General features: G+C 40.5%; 1 protein-coding gene across 10 annotated transcripts in view; it reads left to right on the top strand.

Annotated features, from left to right (window-relative positions):
* The window catches only part of TIAM2 (TIAM Rac1 associated GEF 2), a 171229-nt gene that overhangs the window by 46807 nt on the left and 109521 nt on the right, over positions 1–14901 (top strand). For 5 of the 10 annotated variants that reach the window (XM_051801664.1, XM_051801672.1, XM_051801668.1 and 2 more), the window contains exon 3: positions 7497–7587. The exons of the other annotated variants lie outside the window; for them this stretch is intronic. The gene's annotated coding sequence lies outside the window, so the exon portion shown is untranslated. The remainder of the gene's footprint in view (positions 1–7496; positions 7588–14901) is intronic. 10 annotated transcript variants of the gene reach the window in all.

Below are 14901 nucleotides of genomic sequence, written 5' to 3'. Positions count from 1 at the left end.
TGTGAGCACTGTGTCACTTGTAGGGCATATGCCACCAAGGTCTTGAGGTGCAACTGATTCTGTGTGCCCTTCCCTGCTGGGTCCTTGCAGGCAATGAGCAAGGTGCTGTTTCCCTGCCTTGTACCTACGCAGAAGTCAGCTTCAAGGCAGCGTGTTGTTCTAGCCCCACTTACGCGGAAGAACTCTGAGTCATGTTGAACTATTTCTTCTTAATACCCTTGGATTAGGTAATGCCACCACCTTCGCTGCTCAGCACAAGGCTTGACTGGGTGGGCTGCATCCCACACCAGCCAGGGAAAATTGCAGTTTCCCCCCCAGAGCAGAATGTGCTGTTTTCTTTCATATATTATTTGCACTTCACAGATATTTCTCCTGCTCCACACCATGCAAAACAATGCTATTTTGTTGTCATGCTTTCTTCTGTCTTGGTCAAATGTTTGTTTTTAAGACTTGATTAGTTAAAGCACTCAGGCGAAATTAACTGAAGTATAGCCTGCCTTTTCCAATGGCAAATCAAGTCATGAGACAGTTTGAGTGGAACCAGTGTTTATCTTGCTCACAAATGAAGGATCAGATTCATATTCTGGACACTGTTATTGTTTTCTTTTCTTTTAGTGCTCTTGAGTGCACCAAATGCCTTAATATGCAGAAGGCGTCATCAAAAGCTAGCCTGACAAACAGCCTGAGATGCTGCTTTCAGCACTTGCTTGTTCTTAATGCCTTTTTAGTAGATCAGTTGAGTAATTTCAGCAACAAGTTTCCAGAAGATTGTGGATCACCCTTAGACACCTGTTGTATATATTTAAGGACTGTTTTCCCTCTGCTTCTCATCTGGCAGCTGGGAATGTGTTTTGCCTCTGATTAACTCTGCAGTCTGGCTGTTTAAAGGAAGACATCTAACACTGGTAAGGTTACCTCTGTTATCATGGCTATTCATTAGCTCTCAGCAGCACTAATTGTTCTCTTATCGCATTTTATGGGGGGTAACATTACCCATCAGCCCGATTTGCCTTAAAGCAGAGTGCTTCAGTTGCTTCCCTCCTGAGGACATCAGCAGGATGAGAACCAACACCTCCATGAGGTGGGGAGGAGGGGTATCTGCAGGATAGGCGTGAACAGATTTCGTCCTTGCAAAGACTGTGACAGGACTTCAGGTGAAGGCCGTGTAGCATTGTGCCTACATGCTCCCCTTCAGACTTCCTGGGATTTTCTCAGCCCATCAGGACAGTCCCCAGGCTCCTGGGTGATCAGAGAAGGCCACGTTACCTCTGGTAGGAAATTGGTAGTGTGTGGCATTTAAAATAATAAAATGAGGATTGCAATGGGGCAAATCAATCTGGAAACTGTCCTGGCTGTAGATGTGATCCTAGGTCTCTGTTGCCTACAAAATATACGTTGTCCTTTTCTCTCCCTTTTTTTCATGTCAAAGTAACAGACTACATTTTTGTCCCACCAATTTATTTCAACCTGTGGAAAAATGGAGATCTCTAGCTTTTATTTCTCCGTCTAAGAATCCAGCAGAACAGAGGATTTGGTGAGACTGGTCATGAAAGTACTGAAACAAGCTGTGCGTTTACCTGCAAACATCTGCAGAGCTTTCTGGGCTTGGTCCCTGTTGCAGGCTCAATAGTTGTGGTGTCATGGTTTATATATAAATAGCCCTGGACAGAGGTTTGATTAGGGGTCTGCTGCCTCAGGTCCTTGCCAGCCCCTGGGGATGCAGCTGACAGTGCTGCTTGGTCTCAGGATGACACAGCTGTGCCCTCTGCCACCAGAGTCTCAGGGCTTTGCTCCTGGGATGAACCCTGAGAAAGAGAGAACCACCTGGGGCTGGTCAGTCAGACCCTTAAAAACTCAGGGGGTGGTCTAGGCTGTAAATTCTACTTAATAAACACTCTGCTTTACTGATGGAACAACATGCGAGACCTTTAAAAATCTTTATTTGCCATCCCAATTATACTACAAGTCAGAGTCACCTTTTCGCTTTTATTTTCTTCTCTTTCATCCTTAGATTATTCTTGCAAACAAAGAGGAAATAATTCTGACAATCATTTGTTGAAGGTAGCTAATAAAACAATGGAAGGATGTAGGCTGAGGCATAAATGGGATATTGTGACAGATGTAGATGATTATTAACCAGCCAATGTTTCCGCAAAGGATTCTAATCATAAACACAGCATGGAGTGAATCTGGGTGTATTAATAGCAAAAGTTTTATGGAAATTCTGAACGTGGGCTTTTTCTTTAACATTCTATTTCCTGCTTTAATTGATAGAGTGTGAAGCTTTCATAGAAATAATTTAGAAAACATTATTTTGTATCTCTGACATTAAGTACATGATACAGGCCAGGAACAACATGTTGTGGAAGGATTTCTTGAAAAGGACAATTACAGTGGTGCTTTTTTAGAGATGTGACTAGTGACAAATGCTAAACTTGGTGATATAAGAAAGCCAAGTGACTGTGGTAGAGGAGTATCTATTTGTGTCTATATGTGACTTTGTAAGAAAAGAGGAAGATATTATCAGAGAGAGATCATTATGCTGCAAAACTTGTGGACTATGCTTCCAATTTATCCCTGGCTTTCTGTCAAATGTCCTCTTACTCACTTTCAGTCTCATATTGTCCTGTGTTATGTTTTGGGAAATAAAATGCTAAGTTTGTACTGTAATCCCTGGGTCAGGGTTGAAATACTCTAAATGTGCACCTTTATTTCTCGGGATCTGCTACAGCTTTGGTCTATCACTCTCCTTTTCTGAATTTCTAAGGGGAAAATAAAAGGGTTAAACAGAAATTACCCAAACAGAGTAATGAAAACTCTATTTAACATCTTATATCTCAGCTCTGCAAATATTGAGTCCTGATACCATTTCCAAACATCAACAGTTTGTTTGTCTTATAGCAGCTGATGTTTTGAAGTGTAGAGTGGTTTCTTTCAGTGGGGTAGAAAATGCTGAGGAAAGGAAATATCGTTATACTGTTATAATACATTAAAAAGACAGTATTGTCAATGCATGTGTTGTTTTTATAATAATTTGTATTCTGCCAGTATCAGCCAATATATTTCAGACATTTTGTGACAGGAAGGGACCCACCTTAGAATTTGAAAATAAGGGAAAATAGCAGAAGTTTAATAAAAAGATGTGGACAGGAACCAGTTTCTCCACTGGTCATCCCCAGCACTCCAGGAACATGGTATAAACTGTAAAGCGAAAGGGGACCAGCAGTATCGAACTCACAGCTGTTCCTCTTGCTGCTAAGTTTGTTTTCTGCAGGAACGCTGATGAGTCCACAGCAAAGTATGGTAGTTACTGTGTAGGGTCTCTCAGCTTCAGAGCTTGTTTTTAATTTCTTCTTTCCCTCCCCCCCAACAAAGTTGTTGCTCTGCTAAAAAAATTTAAATTAAGCAGTCTGTGCCAAGTGAAATCATTCAATTATTGGCACTTTTGGTCTTTCCTTTGAATAAACAGAGCCTTCCTGACAGCAGGGCAGTTCCTCAGGAATTCCTTTATGGTGAATTAGACAGGACAGTGATGAATAACTGGGAGCAAAGGAGAGTCTGAGCAGTGAACCAAATTAATTACTGAAGTCCTCAACTAACTACTTTAGGGAAATTTTGGATGGGACTGATATCCTCTAAGGCATAGGTGGAGACTAATCTCACCCTAGGGACCTGCTCTTGTTAATGTTCTGTCCTGTTATCTGCTATGCCTGTGCGCAGCTTAGGAGGGTCAGAGCTGCATAATGAATTAAGGGTTTGCAAGAAAGACCAGGAGCTGATGTCTTTGTACAGTCATGCTCATGGACCCTTGGTGCACGTGGGATGGTGGTGACAGGACAGTACTGTGACACACCATGCAGCTCCACGTCACCATCCATCTGCCTCTTCACCCTCTCCTTCCATGTGAATGTGCTCCTGCCAGGCAACTGGTGTTGCTGCTGGTTTGACATGACGGCCTTCCCTCTTGGCACATCTGCGATGGTTCCAGCAGGCTCCAGCTTTGACACACAGCCATTCCCCATCCAGGTGCTCAAGGGGTCCAGGAACTGGAGACTCCAGTCCAGCCTGCCCATGCCCTCACTTACTCCTGTGCCCCAGTGCAGAGTATGCACCTACCAGAGGAGCACAGCAACACTATTTCACCATCCTACTGTGCTTTGGTGGGAGGTTAAAGCTGCTGTAAATAAATGTAGAAAGACCCTTTACCAATATTTTCTGTCTGCAGCAAAATTGTAACCTGGCATATCTTGTTATAGGAGAGAACAAAGCATCATAGCACGGACTGTTTTTAAGTGCACTTTATTTGGTAACAACCTAAGATGCTCTCTACCATCTTGAGAGACTTGTCATTCTCAGCAGTCCTTTCTTTTATTTTTTCCTTTAACTCATTCTGGCTACTGAGGCTATCACTGTAGCAACAGAGCATTAAACCAGTCTGTGGGAGTGTACAGCATGATCTTCCCCCAGTGTATCCCATACAAAAACTAGCAGTGCTGTCTGATCACTAACTTGAAAGGCTAAGGTGAATCGAAGGTTGTTTATTACACATGGGTTTTTTTTCTTCCACTGTCCTTTCATCTCTTCTGAATGATCTTCTCAAGATTCATTTAAAGAATGACCCATTGTTATCCATCTGGTTGTGTTTGAAGAGGCCCTGCATTTAATATTGGGCGCTGCTCCCTGGTGAATACATGAAGATAGAGTGAGGAAATGGGATGTGGGACTCAGAATGAGAGCAGGAGGGAGTGATGATTTCAGCCATTCCTGTTTGCACTGCCAGCTTACTGTGCTACTAAAAAACTACTTCAGCACTGTCTGGTATTTTCAGAGTTAAGTTGATGATGAAATATGCAACTTCTCTTGGAAACTATATAGACTTACTCTGAAATAAGCTTTGAAATGGATTTGGAAGCATCCCCACTGTTGCTTTCTAAAGAGCATAGACTTGGATGGATACATCTTAGTTTCTCCCTACTAGAGCAGAGCAGCAGTGGAAGTGGCAGTGGTCAGGCTGGGGAGGTTTCCAGGCAGTGGAAGCAGCCCCTTGTTCCTTACCTTTCCTCTGAAAGAAAAAAATTCAAAGGGTGCCAAGCTTCGAGGGTAACTTGAGCTCACAAGCTTTAATCAAATCTGCACCTCAGAGGCTCTATATAGTACAGAAATTCAGTGCCTACTGGTGAACAATTCTGGGTTTTGATTATTTATTTATTTTTCAGATTTTTTATTTTATTTTAAATGGAGTGCTCTGAGGGAAAGAGGAGGAACAGCAGGTGGAAGATACACATGACAGCAGTTTCTCTGTTCCTAAGTTCACTGGTAGCAGACTGACATGCACGATTTGGATTTGCTCTTGATTTTCAGCTTTTTGCAGTGGCAAGTCTCAATTTATCCAGTAAATTTCTGAAAGAATAAATTTTTTCTTGGAGGAAAGAGAAAGGGAAGGGTTGAAAGAAGCTGTATTTCATTATCTTGGATATATTGGACAGAAGTGAGTTATGACACTGGCCTCTCCTGCTTCTGGGATTAAGTTCTCAGAAATATTCTCTGGGACAATATACTCCCCTCCAGTAAATATTTAACTAGCTGCATCTTCATCAGAATTAAACGAGGAACTATCCTGCTGTAGATGGCACACACTTATTTTGGAATCTGTGCTTGTTGTTCTTTCAGATTGTGCAGAAATGGTAGATAATGTGTGGAGAGATGGGAAAAGGGGAAAGGCTGAGTGGGAAATAAAGTTCATAGACTGTACAAATCCATTTTTTTTTTCTTGTCATGCAGAAAGTCAACCTGATGTAGATTTGCAGGTTACCTGGTACAGAGGTCACACACGGAACAGTTTGTCACATGCTAAATTTTCTATTCAGTTTTTTGCTTCTTAGCACTATTTGTTGGAGAAGTTTATGGACGGAGCATGGGAAGCTTGGCTGGGCTCTGGCCAAGGAGTTGCAGCTGGTCTCCTAATTAAAGAAAAAGAAGATGATATACAGGCCTGTGGGGATCTGTTAGACACAGATTTATTGGGCAGGATGGAGAGGAACTTAAAGCTATTGCCTCCTCTCAGTCACCCACACCCCATGTGCATGAGCTCTGAGTTTCCTGATACTTTTGCAGCCTTGCAGAAATCATCTGGAGCACCCTTATCATTTCCATTCTCCCTGGTTCCTGCCCAGTTTGCAGCTCGTCCAAGTTCCACTTAATGGCTGCATAATGCAGAAATAACATGTAAGATAAATTTATGCATATCAAAGTAAGGGATTCTGCAGGCGAGGACTTGTTAAGTGATAGTCCAATTACCTCTGCTGTCTCCTGGTCCTCCTCAGACATCAGTAAGGAAAACCACATCAAAATTACCATTGTTGAGAACAAGAAGAACCCGTGTGTGCTGGCTGCTGCAGCACCAGTTAGTTGGAATAGTTAGAAAGAAAAAAAAACAAACAAACAGAACAAAACAACAAAAAACCCCACAATCAAATGTTTTTCAAAAGTGAAATTTGTTGATTTATACTGACTTCTGCAATGTTTGGGACATTGCTTGGAGAGGATGAGGAAGAGGGACCAGTTCATTCTGGTAGATTCTGCACTCTTCTCTTGAAGGATTTTCATGCAACTTCCCAATTGGGGGGGGAAAAAGGGGGAGGAGGGAAGAACCTTAAAAACAAAGTTGACAAAAACCTGCTTATCATTACTTTATGCACTTCTAGGCTTTAGCTAATGTCCCTTGGACTTCTCATTGCCTTTGCTCTCCCTGCATAATCCAGCCTTTTCACAGGGACTCAGGCAGAGGTACACAGAGAGGACACAGGTTTTGTACCAGTTACCTAATAATCTTGCAACTCTGGGCACACAGTTTCTCCCAGGCTAATCTGAAGAAAATTCAAAGGTGGAAGTGAAATCCTGGCTTTGCAGGAAGTGACCTCATGCTAATTTTGGTCTAGCTGGGATTTCACCTTTAGGGATATAAAATAAAATAAAAAAAAATCAAGCACTAGTTCAAGGTACAGGACATCAGTAGGATAAAGATGTGTTAAAAGTTAAACTTGTGCTTGAAATGCTTTTCTGAGATTTTTCACAAATAGAAACCTGAGTGCTCCAGTTGTGTACTCTGGCTGCAGTATTCTGCAGTGTATGCACCACCCTAACACATGTTTTTCAAAGCTGGGAGAACTGTTGCACATTGTGTCATTTTTTATTTCATGACACTGTTGATGCAAACCAGGACAGGATGCTGTCTGGGATCACAATATATCACTTATTTCTATTTTTTTTGTCTCTTCTCCTTGCTTGCTGGAAGGAAAAAAGCATTAAAACAAAAAAGGAAGAACATACTTTGAAATACAAGTGGATAAATGCTTCCCTTTTGTAAGAAACTGTACACATTTTCTTTAGTCTTCTGTATAATGTAACTCTTGAAGAAAAAAAATCCGAAGTAGTGTTAAAAATTGTTTTATAGCTACTGTTTCCTTTTTGACTTTGCTGCCTGACTGTGATTACAGGAGAAGCTGATCAAGAGATCTCAAGAGTTGCGGCTTCCTGGGATTGTCTGTCAGAGGAATGAAGAGCGAAAGAATAACTTTCCGTCGTGAAGTATGTGCCAGTATATTTTCAAGTGTCCTTAAAAGACTTTTCCTTGGACATAATCAAGTGGATTCAAGGACCCAAGAGGGCAGACCAACAAACAGATATCAGTCCTTAAGCAGTCTGTTTTTTTTTTTTAAATTCAAGTCAGCAGTTGATCTCAGTAACATTTCCTGTGTGAAATACTGGCATGCCTTTTGGTGCTGGTTTGCAATTTGGATTGTTTACATTAGGAAGCAGAGTGACCTTTAGAATTAAGTATTTCTTTGAGGAAACATTGTTCCTTTATGATGAATATATAAAGTCCTCCCTTCAGCAAGCAGCTGGAATCCAGCAGCAGGAGGCAGTAGGATTGATCTTCTGCTTTTCCTTAACACCCCAATCTGCTTTTCAGCTATCGCTGTACTGAAACAGCACTGCCTTGATTTATCTCAGGGCCAGGACAAAAGCATTTCCCTCAATGACCTTGAATTTCTTCAGACTCCATCTGCTGGTTTGATGTTTCAGGCTTGATGAGCCTGAAACATTGTCTTCCCAGCAAATGCAGAACCCAGCTGCTGACTGGCCTTGCTTACAGTCTCTATTTGCAGACCTTGGAGCTCAAATGCTTTGCTCCAAAAGCTATACATGGATGAAGGGCAATTATGCTCAGCAATTTTGGTTAATTTTTACTTGGAACAATAATATTTTTATTTCCTTAGTTCTGGCAGGTTCATTGTTGTGTAAATGCTGGTGTACATGCTTCACTGTAAATGGAATTGGTACCTAGGGTTTTAAGATGGAGCCCTTGAATGTTCTTTTCTCTACTGCTGTGGTATCTCATCTGTAGTTGAGTAGTTAGCTTCACTGTGAAAATTTTTTTCATCTAGAAAGTTAATTTGCAAGTAGCAGTGCCATAAATTGATTATATCCCTTGCTGTATAAAAAGATATAAAGGGACTGTACCCTGCCCTTGGGAGGCTTGTGTGCAGTCTTTCCTTCTCTTTTCAAAATTGGGTTTATTCTGGTCTGGAGCAATGACAAAAATAAGTGTTAGTCTTCTTTTCAGGTGGATACAAGATTGTTCAGAGTTAAATGGCATTGCATATAACTGCTTTGTGAGAGAAACAGCCTTGGAAAGGAGAGTTTTGGAGTTGCCTTCTCATGCCATGCCCGTGCAAAGAGGCCCTCATCTGAGTGCAGCTATTGTATGAGCACGAAGCAGTAAACGGCATTTGGTCTGATTCTTATTATGCATTCTCATTACCTTCATGTGTGGCCTGGGAGGGAAGTGGGAAGAGAGGGCAGAGGAAACAAACCCACTTACCTCCCTGGTGGTAAACCAGAGTTTTAAATGTGAACTGATTTAGGATAGGACAAAAACAGACCAGCGTCTGGTGTGTCTGACTGCAGGCTTTTTCTGTGTCCAAAATCGTGTACATTTGTGGAAATTGGGCTTCATCAACATGGGAGGGTTTAGAGTGATTTGTGCTGCCATGCTGAGGGTCACTTATGTATGGTGGTAGTGAGTGTGTTAAGCTAAGTTTGTACTGGGTACAAATTATCCTCCTAGAGCTGGGTTGGTTCTCCATGGTTAGTTACCATGCAAAATTCTGTTTTGTAACTGAGAAGCTGTCATCATAGTTGTCTTTTGTTTTTGTTTTTGTTTTTATTTTTTTGCATATCAGTAAGTTACATTATAAGGAATCATTCCTATTTATACATTTGACCTAATTTTAGCAAATTGTTAATTTGGCACTTTTGTGTATACATTTACATCTGACGTTTTCATGGCTTCCTAATCTGTTAGTTGAGTCAAGTTCTGGTTTTTTGTGATTTTTTTGGGTTTTTTTTTTGAGATTTGAGTTATATATAAAATGGATAAACGATATATTCATTTTATTTTGTTGGCCAGAATGCCTTTAATGTGGTGGCTAAAAGAGGGGAACAGAGAAAGTTTAAAAAAATTTGTAGTTATTTAACTGAGCTGGCAGAAGTTAGTTCAAAAGATACGTGGAAGTGTGGTTCTGTTACCCTCCTTCCTAGCCCCTTCCACACCACCTAATCAGGCTGCTGCCAGTGGGGAGAGAAGCTAAAAATCTGCAGAGCCCTAGCCTTCCAGTCCCACTATACATAGAAACTAGGAGAAGTCCTAGCCTCTAGCCCCTTATGAAAAGAGAAATTATAAGTATGGAGACAACTAAATGATACCTGGAAACCACATGATGTTGGCCAAAGAGGAATTTATTGTGGAAGAAAAGGAGCAAGTGATGAGTGATGAATATTTGATGAGTATTTGAGGACAGAGCTGAGTAAAAAGGTTAAAATTTGCTAGGCAGAAGATGTTTTTAAAGTAAATAAAAAGGAGGCACACTAAGATATGTGGTCTGAACACCAGAGGTGTTGGTTTTTGGATTTTTTGGTAATATAATCTTGGCAAAATTGTCTTAAGTGCTCTGGAGTCCCCCTGCTCTACAGGTGTTTGTTGAAAACTTAATGAACACTGAGCAGTCCATGAATTTTGTCCAGGTCTTGACAACAATTTTATGGACTGATTAATGACCTGTGTTACTGTAGATGCAGGTTTCCTCTTCCATCTGCTGGTGGTGTAAGTAAAACTTGCAGATATGGCTTTTGCAAAACAAACAAATGAACAAACCAAAACAAAAAACAAACTACCCCCAAACCCAGAGATGCCTTCTCTTAAGGAACAGCTTCAGAAGGGAAAGCAAAATGGAGAACTTTCCTCCCAAAAGCTGAAGAGGGAAGAATATGTAAGTTATAGGATCTATAGGGTAATGTCTTGTGGCCCTTAAGAGCTACTTTTCTTGAGTGCTTAAAGCAGGAAAAAGCAGAGTAGATGACTCCCAGTGAACCAGCAGAGGAAGGAGAGCTGTGCTACTTATTTTAACTCTTGGTTAGGCAAATAGGATTAGTTATGGGGGGTTGAAATGATCAGATCTGAATTTTACTTTAATGTAAGTAGGACCATATGTCTTTGGGGAACCCCATCTGGTTTCAGGCATTTTTAGTGGGAAAATGAGACAATTTCGATACTTTTGTCATCTGTTGTGGGATTTTCTGGGATGAGTTGGGGGTTGCCACAATTTCAATTTGTTCAGTTCATGAAGATCATGCTGAATTAATATTCTGTGAGTGAAATGTTTTGGTTTTGTTCTCCCACTTGTCAGCTTTACACTGTCTTTTCTAAGGGGACAGAGTCAGCTTGAAAATAGAATGTTCTAGCAAAGACAAAGGAGACCTTTTAGTCCATCTCTTCACTTAGCCTTCATTGTCTTCAGAAAAATCTGGTGTGACCATCTTTTTGGAAGGAAATAGGTGTGGTGGTGGTAAATAATGTAGCCAACTTACATAAGTCATGAAATCTTCCATGTGTTCTTGAAACACATTTCTCAGCTCCCTTGTGTTCCAGGGTTGCTTCATCTAATATACAGAGAAAGTGGAGAAACAGATGAAACTCTATGAAATAGCTGAATGAAACTCAGCAAAACAGCTTGGTTGTCCTTTTCTCCAGTGTTTCCTTTGCTTCAGAATAATTGCATAGATTTAATTGAAGTTACTCCTGATGTAATGACAATCTGGCATTGTTATGGTTGTCTGTCCTACAGGTGGACTTGTAGATTTTAACAGCCAATTTGCTTTAAAATACAGCAAAAGTGATTTTAGTTTTTTTAAGAATAACATAGTATTCATTTAAAATGAAAATCTTACATATGACCTCATGGTTTAGACTTAGCAAACATGAATTCATGAACTTTGCATTTAGTTTTTCTGAGAAGAGGTTTATCTTTTTGCTGTCTTAGCCCTCAGTTCTGCTGTTGACCTGAAGCCTGCAGGATAAAGTTACTGTTTCATCTCTCACCTCGTTTGGATCCTAAATGGCTACATCACCTCATAGAGTACAAAATAGCCATATGAAACACAAAAAACAATACTGAGAGAGACTTGTATTATAAGGGAAAGTGAAAGGACCTGGTGCTTCTAGTCCCCAGGGATGGGAGAGGAAAAAGCAATACAATGGCTGAGCAGTACAAACCAAGCACAGAAAGAAAGTTGCTGTTTATTGGCTTCTGAAGAGTATCTACATAAAGCTTGGTGTAGTATGAAAAATGCAATAATACAGAAAGAAAGGAAAAATTAATAGTTCTAGATACAAATCTGTGCACAGCAGAAAAGCCACACAGTGCTTTTCTCCAGGGAAATTGCATTTCCTGGTTAGTAAATGGGATCATCAGAAATTCTGTTTCACAGAGTAATGACACAGTGTGTGTTTCTTAGTCCATGTTGTACACTTGCCAGAAATGCCATCCTCTGAGTCTGTGCTCTGAACTCAGGTTTTTATTTAACACAGTATTTTCAAAAGACTACTCTCCCTGATGATCATACTTGTGACAAACTTGATTATAACTTTTTCTTATTTTCTCAACCAATAAGAATAAATGACAGCGGCATGGCCAGATCTGCTGTTTCCACTCCATTTTTGAACAAAAACTGATTAAAACAGGGAACATCTTTCATGATCCTTTTATCTTGTGCATTCATTTATGCTAATACAAACCAGGGGAACAGTGCTACATACTATGACAGGTTAAATTTGATGCTTAGCCTGCACTTGCAGAATAAGAGATAGTCTTCTGTAGACAGTGCCTCAAAGGGAGATGGATTTCTTTAGAGGAAAAAGTTTGATCTGTAATTCTGTCCTTAGCAAATACACATGCATCCATTTGTGTTTGTTCATAACTTCTTGTATTTCAGAGCCAAGGAGAGAAAGATATTTTGCCTATTACTGCCAAAGAATGAGCTACATGTAAATAGAGTAGCTGCTTTCTTTCATCCATCATCTATAATGGCCATACAGAAACCTGTAGAAAGCAGACATGAAAAAGGGCACCAGATGTTGGTAAGCCAGTGAGCTACATGTACTAGCTTTGGTTCACAGTGACACTGGGATTCTCTCCATATCAAGGCAGAAGGGCTTTGGCCTGGAGGGGAGCTTGGCAGCACAGCTCTTGGCCAGAAAGCTCTAGTCAGACTCCTGCTGTGGGGCTTGCTGGCATCTCCATTTTCCCATAAGCCCGTGGCTAGCAAATGGTCATGGGCATTTGGCTTAAGGGCTTCTCAGCCTCTGCTGCCAGAAAGTGTGAAGAGGAGTTTCTGGTTCCCTTCCTTTGCTTGCAGGTTTCTGTGAATACTTCTGAACCTCACCTCTTCTGCAGTAACAGTTTTTTTAAGCAATAGTAGCAAAAAAACCCACAAAAAAACCCCAACAAAAAAAACCAAAACACCAGACAAGCAGTCCTCCTGCTTATCTCTATCTCTAAACTCTGATGAGGCCATACCTGGAATACTGTGTCCACATTTAGGCTCCTCAGTACAAAAGAGAGATAGAAGTACTGGGGAGAGACTGGAACACGTCTTGGATGAGGATAGCTGAGAGCTGGGATGGTTCAGTCTGGAGAAGAGACTTAATGTGTAGAAATACCTGAAGGGAAGATGCAAAGAAGATGGAGTCAGACTCTTTTCAGTGGTGCCTGGTGTCAGGACCAGAGGCAATGGGCACAAACAGAAGCCACAGGAGGTTCCCTCTGATAATCCAGAAGCACTTTTTTTTACAGTGAGGTATGACCATTGATTAATTGACTGTTCTCATTTACTAGTAATGGAATTGCTCACAGTTTAAATCATTTATTTGCGTGCACCTTGGCAAAGTAACAAGGAACAAACTCAAAAATGTTTGCAATTCTACAAGGGTCACTGCTGAGTTTTCACTTTTGTTCATGTTGAGGTGTTAGCTTTTTTGCTGTAACAGCTACAAACTTTATAACTGAAACTGACCTAGTTTATTAAAAGCACTGTACTGTTGCCACACTACTGTAGTTTTGCTCAGTTCTTCAAATGCTGGTGGCCCTAACAAGTGTCCCCACTAGAGAAGGCTTGTTCCTGTCAGGGACATTGAGCAGTGACAGTTTATCTTAACATCATAAATACATACCACCGCATGGAAAATGAGGTGCTCTACATGTGTTTCTCTGTGTGTGTGTTCATTTATCAGTTTCATAGTTACCATCCATAGTAGTTTGTTGTTGAAAAATGGTAAGTTACCAGAAAATGTTGCAGATTTTTATATGGACTTCCCCCCCCCCCTAAAATCTCACATTTCAAGAAAAGAATTTTATCAAACACGTGATTTTTGAAACTTTTTCAACCACCTCCACTCACTAAAAGTAGCAATTTGACCAGATTAAAATATTACACTGGAAGCACTTCGAAAATGTAGAGCTTAAGTGCAAACTAGACTGTAGATTTGATTTATTCCAGATTCAAAACCTTGAGATCCAGACATTCCTAGTTTTTGAATATTATTCAAAATCTAAGTCCAGACATGAATCTTGCATTGGAAGATTGACCAATTTATATACATCTCTGGAGGATATTTAACAAGGTTTGATTGGACCTGGAAGGTAATGACTACTTAATATTTTTGATGAGTAGTGATGAGTAGATGAGGAGTTAAGGATTTCCTGGGGATGGTCCTGAGGTCATCTTGCATTTCACAAACACAGAAGATGTTGCAGAGTGTCTCATAAATTGCAAAACTGATAAGCTCAGTATGTAGTGAGTGTCTTGGGTGAACAGAGTATTCTTTTTCTGTATTTAGCAGAGTTAAACAAAACGATAGTTTGCTTAATGTAAAATTTTCTTGATTTTATTTTTTATTTATTTTTTCTGCAAATTTGAGATAATAAAGATGCAATAATCTGAATTTAAGCTTGTCTTAATATGTTGTCTCAGTGTACCTTGCCAGCCTACCATAAAGTCAAGAATAAAATACCTAAAGTTAGGCATATTCTAAGGACCATTCTGAAATGAAAAGCAGTGACTTCATCCTCTGGGTGCTTTCACTGCTTTTGACCTGATCCAAAGCCCCAGAGAATTCAGTAGTTGGCTTGGTTTGGGCTCTGTCTGGGCAATGTGATTATGTCAGCAATAATATTTCAGGGAGCTGAAAAAGCAGCTTGATAAGGAGGGAGAGAGCAGGCAGGACTCAGAAATCACTGCCATAGAGCAGACTGTTCACACAGGCATGAGTGTTGTTTAGGGAGCACTGAGCACTTCAGAAAAATGGATCTGCTGCAGCAAGTTGCTTAGGGATACTGAAGTCAAAGAGCATCCAAACATTGCTTTGTGAGTTGCCTTTACTGCAGATAATGTTTCGTTATATTTGGAAAAATGCTATAGAATTCCCCCTTGGGCCTCATGGAAAAACTGAACCAACAGGAACGTTAGTTGTAACCCCCTTCTCAGATGCCAGGAAAGAGGAAA

The sequence above is a fragment of the Manacus candei genome, unplaced genomic scaffold, assembly GCF_025592945.1.
Source record: "Manacus candei isolate 608988 ecotype Guabito, Panama unplaced genomic scaffold, ASM2559294v1 h1tg000052l, whole genome shotgun sequence".
Classification (NCBI taxonomy): Eukaryota; Metazoa; Chordata; class Aves; order Passeriformes; family Pipridae; genus Manacus; species Manacus candei.
The sequence above is the reverse complement of the archived record's forward strand: the minus strand, read 5'-3'. Positions and strand labels throughout refer to the sequence as shown.